The 17514-nt window shown below is 36.3% G+C and overlaps 1 protein-coding gene and 1 non-coding gene across 2 annotated transcripts in view; both read right to left on the reverse strand.

Annotated features, from left to right (window-relative positions):
- SGCZ (sarcoglycan zeta) overlaps positions 1-17514 on the reverse strand; it is a 1171086-nt gene that overhangs the window by 398967 nt on the left and 754605 nt on the right. The gene's annotated exons all lie outside the window — the stretch shown is intronic.
- Positions 6262-6372, reverse strand: LOC112204263 (U6 spliceosomal RNA). The gene has a single exon (XR_002937835.1). It is a non-coding gene; the product is annotated as a U6 spliceosomal RNA (small nuclear RNA).

Raw genomic sequence — 17514 nt, forward strand, 5'->3', positions numbered from 1 at the left:
GAACAAAGGAGATTCATACGTGACCTATAAGTAATGAGATGGGGAGGGGTCGTAGAAATCACTGCCTCACAATCAATGGGGATTACTCAATTCACTAATAAGGAATGCATGCAATAAATTTCAAAGTCATTAATTTTGTGCTTTTTGTGACAGTAATAGTAAAAAATAATTTTTATCAATCTCACAATAAATTTGACCAAACATTTTGTGCAATTTAATTCCTTTAGACCCCATTATCTCATTATGGCTGAGTTTACTGTTTTATTTTATAGATACATATAACTCTAGAAGACACAAGGATTTTGTAACATCACTTGCCTCCGGTAGTTAAAGTGGGAGGGAGTTTTTTTATTAATATTTACTACCTAACATTTGAATTTTATACTAGCAGAATGCATTATTATCCTGTAATTAAATTAAAATTTAAAAAATTAAAAACTTTTAAATTGGAGTAAAAAGTTCAGTAGATGAGAGGTTCCATCTCTAATCAGGGGATAACTGATTCCATTATAAACAGCTAGAAAACTAGACAAACTATATGAAACAATCCTTTTCAAACATTGGACAATTGGCTCCTAAGGACTGGTTTTCCGCAGTTGAGAAGAGAAACAAACAACGTAAGATCTACAATAGCCCCTGATTTCTGCCTGGGGATACTTACTGGACCACACCATTGACAGCAGAACCCAGACAGAGCTTGGAGAAATCCCGGAGTTAAAGAGACAGAAATGCTATTGCAGGAGGACTAAGCGAGTATCTTAAATTCAAGGTAGGAACTAGACAAAGAAAGAGCTCCAAAAATCAACATAGTTTTCCCCTGAGTGATCCAGGGACTGACTGACTAACTCAGTGAGCATCCATCCCTGGTTCTAATATCTAAGTTCCCCTCCTTGAGTGTCCCGGGTAACCACCTTGACCTGTGTTCATATCTGCAAATGACAGGTTCATCTCTGCCTCTTAAGACTGCATAAACCTGTGCAACACTTTCTACCTTTTACGGAAAGCATACATAATTTCACAAGCAAACAGCATTTCCTGTATTTTGGAGAATTCAGTCAAGCTTTGGGATTCAGAGTTATGGGTAAAACACTTTACTCACTTCACCTTCCTCTTTACACTTGTGCCTGATTTTTCCTCCTTTAATCTCCCTTACCGCTCTCAGAAACAAAATCATTTTCTTTTCTTATCTGTTAACAAGTATAACCACTTTGGAAGAGTCTTTTGTTGCTTGATTAAGACGGGGGTGGTGGTTAATTTTCTGCTTCGACTTGACTGGGTTACAGGATGCCCAGATAGTGGTTAGACATTATTTCTGGGTGTTTCTGTGAGAATGTTTCTGGAAGATATTAGCATTTGTGAAATAAGTAAAGCAGATGGCCCTCCCCAATGAGGGTGGGGATCATAAACCTGCTGAGGGCCCGAATAGAACAAAAAGGCAGAGGAAGGTAGAATGCTGTCTCCCTGCTTGACTGCACGAGGGGAGACATTGATTGTCTCCTGCCCTTGGACTAGGCCTTATGCCATTGTCACTTCTCATTCTCAGGCCTTCAGACTTAGGCTGGAATTAACACCACTGGCTCCCCTGGGTCTCCATTTGCAGACCACTAATAGTGGGGACTTTTCAGGTTCCCTAACTCTGTAAACACGTGAGCCAATTCTTACACCGTATATCTTTATACACACACACATACACGTATCCTATTGCTTCTGTTTTCTCTAGATTGCCCTCACATACAACACAATTTCTCTCTCATTTCCACAGGCTCTATCTCTTACCCACACTTAAACATTGAAATCATCTGTGTGTATTTTAATACTCATGAAGCTCAGGCTTCCCTCAATAGCCTGACTTTGTATCTCTGAGGCAGATCAGATTTCTACATTTCAAAAAACATGCCTTTAAAACAAAATCTTATTTTAAGTAAGGGTGACAATCATTGGCAGAAGGCAATTGTAGAACAAATGGGATTTGAGGCCTGGTGCAATGGTTCATACTTGTAATCCCAACACTTTGGGAGGCATAGGCAGGAGGATGGCTTGAGCCTAGGAGTTTGTGACCAGCCTGAGCAATACAGTGAGACTCCGTCTCTACAAACAATTTAAAAAATTAGCTGGGCATGGTGGTACATGCCTGTGGTCCCAGCTACTTGGGAAGCTGAAGCAAGACGATTGCTTGAGCCCAGGAAGTCAAGGCTATAGTGAACTGTGATTGCACTCCTGCATTCCAGGCTAGGCAACAGAGTGAGACCCTGTCTCAGAAACAAAACACACAAAAAGGTATTTGATTTCAACACTAATTTATTCATTTTTGGCCATGTAAATTACATTGATAAAGAAATTCAAAGAAAGGATATTGTACTATGTGAATGATCACATTTGATCCTGAACTACTAATGGGTAAGTCTTGGTTAATTGTATAAGAATAACGGGTTTCAATTAAGGTAAATTAACATATATAAAATACTATGTATATATCAATATATGCAGCATAAATGACAAAGTTATTTTATTTTCAGTTTAGCCTGAAAATAAGGTTGTTTTGATTATACAAGCAATCTTTTAATAAAATCAAGTTTACTCCTTTATGTATCACCCTAACATGTATGTTCTGATTGCTGACTACATGGATTAAAGATAATTTTCTTCTCTCTACTTAGCATCTAGCCCATGAAAATCCAACTTTTTGCAGTTTCTACACCTTAATGACCATAGAAGAACACTGGAAAATATGCCACATTATTAGACGTCACGTGTTAACTTTATTATACCTGAAGTTTCTCTAAAGATTGAAACAATTCAATTATTACAGCAAGTTATACATATGTACAAACTGGTTATACACTATATCTATTAAGATTACGAAACTAGCTATACAACTCAATGACATTTGGATATGGAAATGTAATTCTGATATTTTTTATTTCCATTTCTATCATAGTTTGCTATTAATATGGCTCTGTATAATAAACTTTCATGAATATATCAGAGAGAAATGGTAAGATGAGAGCTAAGTGCAAACTATGCAAGTTAGGGACTCTGAAATAGTGACCACAGCAGGTCATATACCATTGTTTTAAATAACTTTTAAATATAGAATTATGTTTTGTTATATTTTTAAAGGTTTACAAATAAATTTTTTAATTCAGAAACTTGCATTGATGTAATTTTTAAAACATTTCATTGCTATCTTGGTTAGAAGTTTCCCGGTTTTTTTTACACATATAGAACAAATGTTGCAGTACAAGGGGAGCATCCTGGTATGGAAAAAGATAGATCTGGAATTATATTATATGTACCGTTTTTGCTATGGTTTTAAGAAATATACATTTTCTAGGTAATTTCTTCTTCTGAAAGATGGGAATATTATATTTAAGCAAAAGAATTATTGTTTGAATCAATTTTAAAATATTGTGCCCATATTTATATCTAAAATGTTTCTGTCATTCATTAATATGATTCACATAACACAACTACAGAAAATCATTGTTGGTAATGAACCATAGAGATCATTTAGCTCTAAATTAAATGCATTTCTTGGTGATACTTCTGTTGCTTCATAGTATAATAAGATAAATTGAATGCTTTATAGCAAAATTATTATATATAAGTATTACTAAAAGTCATCAGTAATAGCAACAGTTTGACATTGAGTCTTACCCTGAAATAATACACTTTTGCTAACTCAGTGTAAGTATTTTGTTTCTCTTTATGGGTTTAAAGGACTAAAAATAATTATTTAAAGCAAGAAAGCAGGAAAGTCATGGAAGGCACTGAGACAGAGGCTACTAATTTATGCAGAATTTCCTCTCATCTTCTTGTTACTTGTTTCAGAATCTTGCCTTGAGATTTTGTGGGATACATGATGATCCAACTAAAAACTACGTTTCCTATCAGTATTCCTATCTTTCTATCTAGTTTAGGATTTATCCCAGAATTTTTCTTTTTCTCCTCCTTCCACCCCCTGCCCCCGCTGGAATGCAGTGGCATGATCTTGGCTCACTGCAACCTTGGCCTCCTGGGTTCAAGCGATTCTCCTGCCTCAGCATCCCGAGTAGCTGGGATTACAGGCGTGTGCCACCATGCCAGGCTAATTTTTTGTATTTTTAGTAGAGACGGTGTTTCACCTTGTTAGCCAGGATGGTCTTGATCTCCTAACCTCGTCATCTGCCCACCTCAGACTCCCAAAGTGCTGGGATTACAGGGATGAGCCACCATGCCCAGCCAAATTTTTCATTTTTAACCACATTATTAATGCTTACATTAAGGTAGGCCCTGATGGGTCCTGTGCTTCCAGATTCTCCCTCGGTTTCCTCTCATAGTATATGAGACATGCGTGAGGACAGAGCAAGAAGGGTTCTCACTGTAACAGAAGCTTATATCTGAAAGATGTCCAGTAATCTAATCGGTCTGTCTTTCCTCAACTCTCACTAGACACATGCAACACAGCCAGCACTTTCCTTTCTATGACAGCAGGCACAAGGACATACGCTATTTAACTACTTTATATTTTCTCTAGAACAATTTTTTTAGATCTACTGATACAATAAAAAATAACGTCAGTTAATAAATATTTCATAAAATATATAACTATGTTTAGCATGCTCGTTTTTCCCCCTCAAAGTTGTTCTGGTTTGGACAATAAATATAGCCACACTATCTTTTGGTTGCCATTTTAAAGATCAAACTTGCGTACACTTCCTCTCCCCCTAGAAGTTGCCTGGAAAATTGCATTGTTGTAGCTCCTGTGGAACCAGATATAGAGGCCATATGTTGAGTATGCGTGGTAGTAAGGACCACTAAAGACGGGTGTCTGGGAGAAGAAATGGAGCAGAGCCTCCCACCGGCCATGGATCCCTCAACTACTCACTGTTACTCAAGAGGGAAATACAGTGCCTTCTTTTTAAGACATTGTATTTGGTGTCTTGCTGGCTGTCTCCTAAGTAATATATTCCCTAAATAATAAAGACCAAACATTATTTGTAAACACTAAGCTACAAGCCACTCATAGAGAATTTAGGATTAACTGCACTTCTTGCGAGTAATGAGTGTGTGTGTGTGTGCGCGCACGCGTGCACACACGTGTGTCTTTCTCTGCTGCCCAGGCTGAAGTGCCACGGAACCATCACAGCTCACTGTAGTCTCACCCTCCTGGGATCAAGCAATGCTGCGCCTCAGACTTCCAAGTAGCTGAGACCACAGGCTTGCCTCACCATACCCAGCTAATTTACACCTGGGCTCAAGCCATTCTCCAACCTCAGCCTCCCAAAATGCTGGGATTACAGGCATGAGCCACCACACTTGGGCTGTGAATGATTACGTTTTAAAGTTAATTATTAAGGTGCAAATCATGTAAAGCCAACAGTATTAGCATACATCTCTCATGGAATCTAACAGAACCCTGAATATTGGAACAGAATAATAATTAGTAGAGCATGGGATGAAGCAGTTTCATGCAGTTCAGGACTATGTTGTGTGAAACATGTGTGCCACCTAAATATCACAATCAGAACAGTGACGTGTTCACACTTGGAGTGACTCTGACTGACTGAGCCCAGATTCACAGTCCTCATCTTTGATTCCTCCAGGGAATGTGGTTCCATAATGGAATCATTTGCCTTTAATAGGTTATCCAAACTGTCCTCTCTCTTTGCTTAGCTGCATGATCATGGTCCTTTAACACTTGACTTGTGTAGGGTCAGTTATATTCCACCTCATCATTTCCTAATGTAATTGTAAATGCTTTATTCTTATTGGTACTCTAAATAAGAATATGAAACCATCCTGTACCAAGTCCTGTTAAAATACTTGCAAGTATGCTGATTTTTTAAAAAATAATAATATTTGTAAGGTATAAGGAATATAATATCTTATGAGACAAATGATGTATGGCAAAGTATAGTACTTTGTGCAATATAGATACCATAACATTGCCTCTCTTACTTTATGATTACTTGCTTCTCACCTAGATGTGCTGATTTGAGCTATACTGTTCCTTCCAGATTCTAAGAGTTTGAGTCTTGAAATGCTTATGACTTCAAACCATTGCACTTCTGTTTAGTGATAATTTATTTCAATTATGTTTCTTAGGGGTAAAATATTACTTGAGGATGGTTTAAACCTATAATATTGCTGAATCCTCAGCTGATTTTATCTTACCCCAGAGCAAAATTTCTTTGGCCAGGTGCCTGAGGGAATTAGTAATCTCAGAATTACTAATACTTAATATAATTTTAAGGTATTCGTACCTCAGTGCTACTTTTTAAAAATAGAGATTGTGTCACAAATCCAAATCTACATGTCATCTTTGGACAGGGGGCCTGCTAGTATTGTCTGTCTTATTCCAATTGTAGCACATGTACAACCGAAGTGAGCATCTTAAGGATTGGCGTTTCTACACTGTAGTAAGTGTTATGACAAGTTTAATTCTGTTTTATCTTTTCTTTCAGGACACGATCTTTTGGGTTTCCAGGAAACCTCAGTGGTTAATCAGGAACCCCACTTCTGAGAAGCTTTAAAAAACAACTTTTCTCCTCCTAAGTCCCTGAGGCTCCCAAATGTGCAGCTCAGACTTTTGGTGGCTTCTCCAGAAAAGTAAATTCCCTGACACGAAAAGAGTTCTGAACGCTGGATTCCCCTTTTAACTTCTTCTGGTCCTATCTAAATTGCGACCTGGTTGTTCTCTACTGTCTCACTAGTTTGATGATGTTATTAATAAAACGAACAAAAACGCATTTGTTGTCCTTTTATTAGAAGCCCAGGATTGATGGATTGATATTAATTCTATATTGTATTATGGATAAAAGTTTGAAATTCTGCATCCCATCGCCATGGTTAAAGTAAGCTGTTTTCATCCATTGCTTATGAGCAAGAGACCACAATGGCCTTAACTCCCCTCCAGCTAGACAAAAGTTTAAAGAGGTTTCCTTCTGATGCTAGGCCCTTCGCTTGTGCTTCCTAAGATTACTCACTTCAATAAAGTTGCAATTGCCCCTTTGAAATGTAAATCATCCCCTAGCCTCTAGCCAGTTTTACAACATGGAAATGCCTCTCAAGGATCTCGGAGCTAACCCATTGAAATGTAATCATCTAGAAAGACAGTGCCCCAATCTTTCCATCGCTGTGAGAAGTTAGGAACCTAACTTTCCTAAACTTCAATTAGAAAACACATGTGGCCTAATCACATTGACCAACCACTCTCCTAACATCAAGCAGTAGACTTCCCTCGCTAATGCAAACTCTCCTGCCTTTTGTTTCAGCAGAGTTGAATTCAATCTTTCTCTTTATTGCAATAATCTTGACCTCTTTTGCAATAGTCTTAAATAACATTTTCCCCACCTCTTTAACACCATCTCTTGCAATTTTTCTTTGACATTTAACTAAAGATTAATTAGTTCTGGAAATTTACCCTTTTTTTTTCTCCATGGATTCAGCAGCAGTATCTAAAAGAAAAAAATTCATCAACCAATTTTATATATAGATATACATAATATATATGTGTATCTATATATAAAGATAAAACACTGCAACCAGTGGAATTGAATATAAAGTAATTCAAATTCACAGAATGCATCTTTTTTTTCGGGCTTTTAATTTTATTAAACATAAAAGGGCAATATAAATTCCTGTGGATGTCACCTTTTACTTCAGAATTCATTAACAGCGAATTAGTTTAACAAGGCTGTTTTGCAAGAGGCTGTGGTTGCACTCAAAAATTAGAATGGGAACAATGACTTGTAAAAATTAAACATTTTAAACTACCACTTACTACATTCACTGTGTCTACGATTTGGCATATTTCTTTCGGTGGCCACAAAATTATAAAATGGACACAGAATAGGGTCTTCAAAAAATTAAGGATGTTCTTTCTTCTTAAAAACATTATAAATATAATTCAAATAAGCATGACAATTTTACCAAATAGATTGACTTTTTTGCTTCAAAGAACACATTTGTACATCTAAATTAATTTTGATCAATATGTGTGAGTGCGTGTGCCTGTGGATGTAAATGGCAGTAAAGGGGAAGGTGGAAAAAAGGGAGATGGTCTGGCTTTTTTAACCCACTTTTTAAATACCCAAAACAGAGGTACTAAAAAACAATGATGTTGTGAAAATAAAGTACTGCCAACTAGAAAAAAGACTTGAAATTGGCATATTTCTTTCTTATATATTATTAAATGTATCGTAAATATAAATCTTACACAATTTAGCTCCCCTATCTCCCAGTCTCTGTGAGAGGTTAGGAATCTAACTTTCCTAGGCCTCAGTTAATAAACACATCTGGCCTAATCACATTGACTAACCTCTCTCCTAACATCATGCAGCAGATTTCACTGGCTCGCCGAAAAATTCTCCTACGTTTTTTTTTTTTTTTTTTTTTTTTTGAGATGGAGTCTCGCTCTGTCGCCCAGACTGGAGTACAGTGGCACGATCTTGGCTCACTGCAACCTCCGCCTCCCAGGTTCAAGAGATTCTCGTGCCTCAGCCTCCTGAGTAGCTGGGATTAAAGGTGCATGCCACCACGCCCAGCTAATGTTTGTCTTTTTAGTATAGATGAGGTTTCACCATGTTGGTCAGGCTGGTCTCAAACTCCTGACCTTGTGATCCACCCGCCTTGGCCTTCAAAAGTTCTGGGATTACAGGTGTGAGCTACCATGCCCGGCCAACTCTCCTGCCTTTTATTTCAACAGATATGTCAACTTTTACATGGTACAATAATTGTATAAGACAATATTAGATTGAATCTCACAATCACACTCAGCTTGATTACTAAACTTTCTCTTGCTTCTTGCTCACCTATATTTACCTACATTTTCTATGAATAGAGTAGTTTAGAAATTTATGTCTTCTGTGCATTATAGTGTAAGTTATTGTAAGATAGAAATATGGACTTTCTTTGAATCCCATTTTCTGCCTAGGAAATACCAATATATTTTGAGTATGATAAGTGTTTCAAAGCATTCAGAAATGAACAATGTAGGAAACGCACTGCAAAATGAGGTCTGATTCTCATCCCCTTACTCTTAAATGCTCTTCCTCTCTCGTCTCTCTCTGTTTCGTTGAAGAGTATAAAAGATCACTTTCATATGATATTATAATTCATAGAAATAAGTGTTGATTTGATTATCCAACCAATCATTTATTGAGTGTCCATTACAAGTCAAATTGTGTTCTTGACAACAGCTCACGAAATGAATGTTTGACATTGATGTACATAACAGAAATGCAAACATACCACTAAAAACATCAGACCTCTTATGGCAATCCAGATTCTCGGGTAAGCTCTATTAAGCTCTTTCAAGGTGAGAATTGATCATTTCAAAAAAAAAAAACATTTTAACAGGTCATTCTTGAGACAGAAAAGTGGAATTAGAAGCTCATATATTGCTGTTTCAGGAGCTAAAATCTTAAGTGCTGTATTTAATCAATTGACAGCCGTATAATTCTTAGTTTTATATACCGATATTCATCAAAAATTAAAAACTTTGAAAATTATTCCATCTCATTCTACTAATCAATTTAAACATTTCATTTATTTTGTTATGTTTCCTCATTTTACTTGGCCTTGAATACTTCTTTCCAGCCCAGTATTAAATTTAATTGAGATCTAATTTGTTTACTTGGTTTAGTTACTTTTGACTATGTTTGGTACATGTATTATGAAGCAGGTATGTAGGAATGTTTACAAATTTATGGTCCTCACTCCTCCAAAGCCCTAATGGCGGTACCCCGAACAGACACATACCACAATGTAAACACACACACATTCACCCACCCACCCACCCACACACACACACACACACACACACTCCAGTGGATCAACACATAAAATACTCTACGGGCAAAAACATCACACATCAGGGATCTCTCAGTGTGTTACTCACTTCTGTAATTTATCAGGACTGTTCACTTGAGGTGAGTCTGCAGAGATTTCTAAGGCGATTTGAGTGCTAAGCTGTCTAACTAGTGGTTGGACACTATTTGAGTAATGTACCAAACATAACTCTCAAGACTGTGAAGAGTTTGTGTACTTTCCAATAAACAAGGAGTTACAAGATCCTAAAAAACACAAGTTTTTTATATCCTTTAATAGATAAAGGAAAGCTGATATCAATATGAATATATGTGTGTTAATTTTTGCTTGCTTGTAGTATACATTTTTATGTTACTGGGAGTAAGAAACATCTTACGGAAAAGAAGACAAGAAATAAAATTTTCATTGTTAAACTGTCCAGTAACTCTCCACTGCACATATAGGCTATAAATTGGTGTCTTGGGGAACCACTTTGGTATTTCATTTTAATAGCTCATTCTGGAGAATATATTTGAATGGATCGTGTATTACAACTGATTTAAATTTTGACCCATATAGAAATGAGTTCTCAAAAATATGTCTGAAGCCTGGATACTGTAAAATCCTTTATCATCACAGAATAATAAACTGCTAGCCATTAGTTACTCAGAAATTGTTTAATAAATCTAAGATGACTTAGATACAAATAGTTATGAGCGAGTATGTCTCATCATTAATGTTTGTAAAAATTAATGCTGTCATTTATGATTGAGAATAAAAAATGAGAAATGAAACTTTGGTAGAAGTAAATGATAGATATAAACTTTACATAAAGCGAGAGAATAATAGATGTGTTAAAATGTTTATTTTATAGATAAGGTTTATGATGAAATTGTGTTGAACAACATGAATCCACCAGCAGTTACATCATCACAACCTTTTAAATATTCCATTAACTTCAAAATGTACTTATCACTGAAATAATCTGATTAAATGAATTGGGATAATGGGTAAGGATTGGTATAAGCTGAAAGCAATACTACACTTTAAAAATTATGTTTCTTTGTGTATTACATGAGAAAATATGGTTGATAAGTTAATTACTGCACAATGCTTATTATAACACTTAAACCTGGAAGAAAATCAGTAAATGTTTAGAGAATAAAATTGGTGAATTGCTTCCATTTTATAGTATTTCCTGTTTATTTCAGTGCTTACCCAAATTTGCAACTCTAAATAAGGCCCAATTATTTACTCCTCAAATAGCACAAGATTCACAAAGAAAAGTGAAAGCTTTTTTTTTTCCACTCAAATATTCTAGTCTCTATCTGCTCAAATTTCTCACTAACTTTTCTTGAGTCTGGTACAAGTACTGATCTCAAGGCCACTGCTACCACTTTCACCATCTCTTGTGCCTCAGGGCTCAACCTTCCTCATTTACTTGAATGAATTTGAAAAAGTTCCATTTCGTGATACTTTAAGCAACCTGGATGTCTCTTCACTAAAAGTGGTATTCTTCCTGTGTTCCTATGATTTTTTCCAGAAAATGGTATCAACATCTACCTACACCTGACATCTCATTGTAATTCTTGACATTTCCTTCTTCACATTTCCATTTCCAATCACCAAGTCTTGTCAGATTTTACCTTCTCTACAATTCTTGAGAGAATTTTTCTCTTCCTGTCTTCATTGCTATCATGGGATCTAGCACCCCCACTCTCTAACCTGGGCTATGGTGACCACCTCTAAAGTGCTCTACCTGATTGTCTCTCCAAAAAATGTTTCTCTTTTCTATATCCAGAATGACTTACTCAAAATGCAAATACAATTTGCATTGTAAATTGCTCTGTTTAAAAACTCCCAAAGACTTTGCATTGGTAATCGGATGAATATCAAGAGTCCAAAACAGTGTTCAAGCAGTACAAAATCTGTTCTTTGTATTTCTCCCTCCCCTCGTCTGATGACATGAACCTCCTCAATCTGAATGATTCAATAATATTTTATTCCTCAAATGTAAAATACTTCTTGTCTTCTGGACTTTGGTCTTCTTATTCACATACTTTTCCCACTATCATCCTTTCTTTTTTTTCTTTTCTTTCTTTTTTTTTTTTTTTTCTGATGCAGTCTCATTGTGTTGCCAGGCTAGAGTACAGTGGCATGATCTCGGCTCACAGCAACCTCTGCCTCCCAGGGCTCAAGCGATTTTCCTGCCTCAGCCTCCCGAGTAGCTGGAACTACAGGTGTGCACTACCACACCCAGCTAATTTTTGTATATTTAGTAGAGATGGGGTTTCACCTTGTTGGCCAATATGGTCTCGATATCGTGACCTCATGATCTGCCCACCTCAGCCTCCCAAAGTGCTGGGATTAGAGGCATGAGCCACCGTGCCCGGCCCTACTATCCCATATTTATATAAGCAGCTCTTAATCTTGTTTTGGTTTGCTCTTCAGTCTTTCCCACCAAGGGAAGCCTTACCTGGAATCCCTAAATATGAAAGGCTTTCATAAGAGTGGCTTTCAAAACAGTGTATAACTTTCCTCTGTAGTGGGATTATTTTAGTTGTAATACTGTTTTAATATTTTTATTACTATTTATAATAGATAAATCCAAGCACGCTCTTTGGCAATAAGTCTAATGGACTTTTGATACAATTACTAATTCAGTACAAGTACTAATTCAGCCACGATTCCAGAGATTGAGAAAAAAATATGCAGCAGTAATCTGTCACAAGTGGAAGGACAAATAACCAAGCAATAATGAACTACCCATTCATCTCTTAAAAACAGGGTTAAAATGTTTGTTCGCGTGTTTTCAGGAGGAAGCATGGACAGAGTTTCTTGCTTGTTATCCTCCCAACTCACTGTTTCTATGAAAAAAGTAATTAATCTGATAAACAACACAGAAAAATTTGGTTTTTACTGGCCTGCATTAACAAGATGGTGATTCCAAGAAGTTGAAATAAAGAGACTTCAGAACCTGTCTCTCTCAATCACTATCTTTGGGCTTGTGAAATTGCTTGTTACACAAAATAGGGAGCACTTGTGTAAGACCTCCATAGGGTGGCTCAGCTCGGCTACTGTTTCCATGAATTCAACTTTTGCAAGAGTGACAGAATGTCAGAATCCCATGAGCCAAAAGTTTTATGATGAGAGAAGAAGAATGATATTTCACTCCCTAATTTTAAAATTAGGTTTTAAATAAAGTTAATAAAGTTAAAGCTAATAAAGCTGCATACACACATGAACACACACACACACACACACACATACACACACACGCTCCTTGCAGCAGTTTTTCAATGTTTAATCATTCATGAGAAGTGGTTTGATTTTGTATTTTCAATTTACAAATACTTGCAACAGGCTCTGGCTGCAAAACTTTTTTCAGTCAAATAGTAGCATTTGAGAAACAACGTTGTTGCTGAAAGATAGAAGATCAGCCTTAACTACAACATCAGTAGACATGTGACTGTTTGTAACCAGAGGGAAGAAAATGGCTTTCAGATGGTTGTGTAGCTGGTTTTTACAGTAGCCTGCAGTGGCTGTCTGATAGACATAAACCTTACTAGTTATTATTAGGCTTCAGAGCATTAATATTAGATTTTAATTTGCTTATGTTAGGCATGAGAAGGTAGCATTATCCTTGCTGCCCTAAATATTGTTCCTTGTCACTTTTTCCCATTGAATTTAAAGGTAATTTGGGGATTGTGTCTAACATAATCTTATATCCATGTGTTTGCCATAGGTTTCTGGAGCTCCCATTCCGAACATGCTTCCCAGTTGATTCTTCATGGGCATAAATTTAAATTTATGGAGGATTGTTTCGTACCTCTCAAGGAATGTGGATTCCGTACCAAGAGCTTGTAGAGTTTATCAAAAAGAAGATAAAGAGGAATAAGAGTTCCTGCTTTATGGGAACATATTACCTTCTTTGGGTAATGCCTACCAGTACTCCCTGAAAAGCTGGAGTGTTAAATGTTTGTAACCAGTTCACAATGAGAGAAGTAGCTTCCACTAGAAATTAAATCAATACATTGCTTCTTTCACTGAGTAACTATTGCTACAAAAAATATGACTGCTGAATAAATTAGCATGCTTATTGACATAACTGATTTGCAGACTGTAATAGCAGTTTACGGACCAAACACTGAGCCCCAATGAAAAATCGAATAGAATTATTTGACAGTTAAGTATCACTGAAAAAGTCTGGCTTTTGGTCTCAGGAAGCGATCAGATTGATCATGTGTTTTCAGCATGTAGTCATAATATAACTGTATATCAAGAGTGTACATTTGACCCCTTGTATTATGCATTTTACATATATTTTCTCATTTAATCCTTCATTACAAGCACAAGATACAAAATAGATTTGGATTTAATTGCTTCATTAAGGTCAAAGACCAAAAGCCTCATTACAATGCCAATGTCAGAGTTTTTTCTTCCGATTAAAATAGAAAGTTACCAAAGGTAATTGCTCCTGCGATAATGAGATGACGTTAGATAAACGTTTTTCTGAAAAACTGTATTTTTGAAGCCATCCAAAAGCTATGGGCCTGAAGTTTCAGGGGACTAAATTTCAGAGAAAAACAAGCCCTTCCTAGGTGATCACAGGCCAGCAGCTGAGTCCATCCCTAAGGACATTTGTTGGATCTAGGGACTTGAGTAGACAGAAGAACAAGCCTGAAATGTGCAGAGAAACAGCTGGAACACTGGGAATACACAAAATATTTAATCTACAGAAAACTGCAATAGGGGCTGGAAATTGGAAAGATCGTGTGGTCTAGGACTTATTTATTTTCATTTCTTAAGGGATAGGCTCTCATTCTGTCACCCAGGCTATAGTGCAGTGGCGTGATCATGGCTCACTGCAGCCTCAAACTCTTGGCCTCAGGCAATCCTCCTGCCTCAGCCTCCTGAGTAGATGGGACTTCAGGTGCACAACATCATGCCTGGCTAATTTTTAAATTTTTTTTGGAGTGACAAAAATCCACTATGTTGCCCAGGTTGGTCTAGAATTCTTGGCTTCATGTATTCTTTCTGAGTTGGCCCCACAAAGCACTGGGATTACAGGCATGAGTAAACATGCCTGGCCTCCTCTAGCATTTAGATGCTAAATTCTGCTGGAAAAAGGAGTACAAAAAGAATACAACTAGTAAGTAGTATCTTGAGTATTTTCTTCCCATACACCCATGGGATTATTTAGTGCATCTTACTACCTTATGTACACCATTCTTTCATCAAACTATCCAAGCTAAGTATTTAAAATTTAATTTTTGCCCTACAATAAGCTCTATGCTAAAGCTCTTTAAGTTTGATTTTGACAGTCTCTGTTTTTGTATCACAGTTGGAGAAAATTAATCACATTCTTTATTTTATGAGACGTTATCATTATTGATTCCTACAAGTTTCTCTCTGGTTTTACTTATTTATTTAATTCTTTTTATTCTTTTACCCTTGTCATAGACAGGCACTCTCATGTGTTTGATACAGGTTCTTTACTCTTAAAGAATTCTTACAAAATAAGAAAGTTGTTTTCTGAGTGTCTGTATGTGTATAAACAAGAGTGTATACATTTTTCTTAAAGAGTATTATGATATACATCTATTTTATTTCTAATTTTTTTCACAGAGCATAATGTCCTTCACACATTCCCACATTGTTGTAGGTTCTTTTAGGTTGTTTATTTCCCTGTAGCTGCTGCATAGTTTTCAATAAAATGAACCCACCACATTTTCCCCTGTGCAGTCTTGCAGTGGAATTAACACTGACATCCAGCTACCATAGAATTCACTTCTGTAAATAGTCTCCTTAAGAAGACATCTTTTGGTTATGTGTCACAATCTGTCAGGGGCTGTGTTAGTCCATTTATATTGCTATGAAGAAATACCTGAGGCTGGGTAATTAATTTTTTTAAAACAGAGGTTTATCTTGGCTCACGGTTCTGCAAGCTGTACAGGGAGCACGGCAACGACATCTGTTCTTGGCAAGGCCTGAAGCTTATAATCATGGAAGAAGGTGAAGGGGAGCCAGCGTGTCTCATGGTCAGAGAGGGAGCAAGAGAAAGAAGGGGGAGGTCCAAGGCTGTTTTAAACAATCAGATCTCTCGTGAACTAATGGAGAAAGAACTCACTTATCACTAAGGGGATGGTGCTAAATCAAGCTTGTTCAACTCACAGCCTGCAGGCTGAATGCAGCCCAGGTCAGCTTTGAATGTGGCCCAACAAGAATGTGGCCCAACACAAATTTGTAAGCTTTCTTAAAACATTATGAGGTGTGTGTGTGTGTATGTGTGTGTGTGAGAGAGAGAGAGAGAGAGAGCTCATCAGCTATTGTTAGTGTTAGTGTATTTTATGTGTGGCCGAAGACGACTCTTCTTCCAATGTGGCCCAGGGAAGCCAAAAGACTGGACATTCCTGTGCTAAACCGTTCATAAGGGATCCACCCCATGATCTAATACCTCTCGCTGGGTCCCACCACCAACATTCGGGAACACATTTCAGCATGAGATTTGGAGGGGACACACATTCACACTATATTGGGAATATACACCCAACAGTAAGACAGTTAGGTTGTAGGGTATGCATAATTTTAAATGGGTCCTGCCATATTATTTTCCAAAATGTTTACAACCATTTACTTTCCCATCCATTGCCCATAAAGGTTGTTTTTCCTCATATTCTCATCGCATAATATCATCTATAATTCTTACATTTTCTAAGCAAGTCGTGAAGATACACATCACATTTTATTTATGCAAATTGGCATTTGTCAGAGTGCTGATAACATATTCGGACTTTGGGGACCCATTTTTCTATTGAGTTTACTATATTTTTTGTTGATTTGAATGTCAGTAATAATCACTTTGCTCTATCTAGGCATTGTCAACCTTTTCTATTACTCTGTCATATGCTGATAACTGTATGCCAGCCTTTGATGAAATGAATCCTTAAAATTTTTATAGTTCTTCTAGAGTTTAATTTATATTTTAAATGGAATTTTTTGGTTTAGTAAATCTTTTATTAAAGTATAACTACATACCACAATTTGTATTTTGTTGGGTTCCTTCAGACTTAGAATTCTGATACATTTTGGTTGATATACCCCTTTTATCATAATGAAGCATGGCTATCATAATGCAATATGAGTAGATCTAGGAATCTATATTGACAACTATGTCAGAAACCATTATTTTTGCTTTCAATCATAAAAAATAATTTTAGAAACAAAAGAATAACCCATAATATTTACTTAGATATTTACCTTTCTGTTCTTTAATTCTTTTGCCTTTTTTTAACTTAAATATTATTCATTTATTCCTTATTTCCTTTTAACTTTTTCTACATTCATGAGCTATTATTTTAGTGGTTATACTAGTCATTATACTGTTTAACACTTGTTGATTAAATTGAATATAAGTTATTACTTATTTGTGTTACTCATAAGTTCAGAATCTTATTCATATTAATCCCTGTGGCTAAAAATTAAAAACATATATTTTAAATCTCCATATTATTCTTTAATTTTTGTGCAATATTTTGCATCGACCCACATATTTACCCTCATATGTGTTCCTTTTGAATGTCTTAGTTTTGGGACATTTCAATGTCTTAGTCATTCTTTTTTTCATGAAGAATTCTTTAGTCTTGCCTATGACACCAGCAGTATCTATGAATGGTCCAGTTATGCTAGAAAATACATGTATTCTCTTTAAATTTGGTGATT

Source organism: Pan troglodytes, chromosome 7, assembly GCF_028858775.2.
Source record: "Pan troglodytes isolate AG18354 chromosome 7, NHGRI_mPanTro3-v2.0_pri, whole genome shotgun sequence".
In the NCBI taxonomy this organism is placed as follows: Eukaryota; Metazoa; Chordata; class Mammalia; order Primates; family Hominidae; genus Pan; species Pan troglodytes.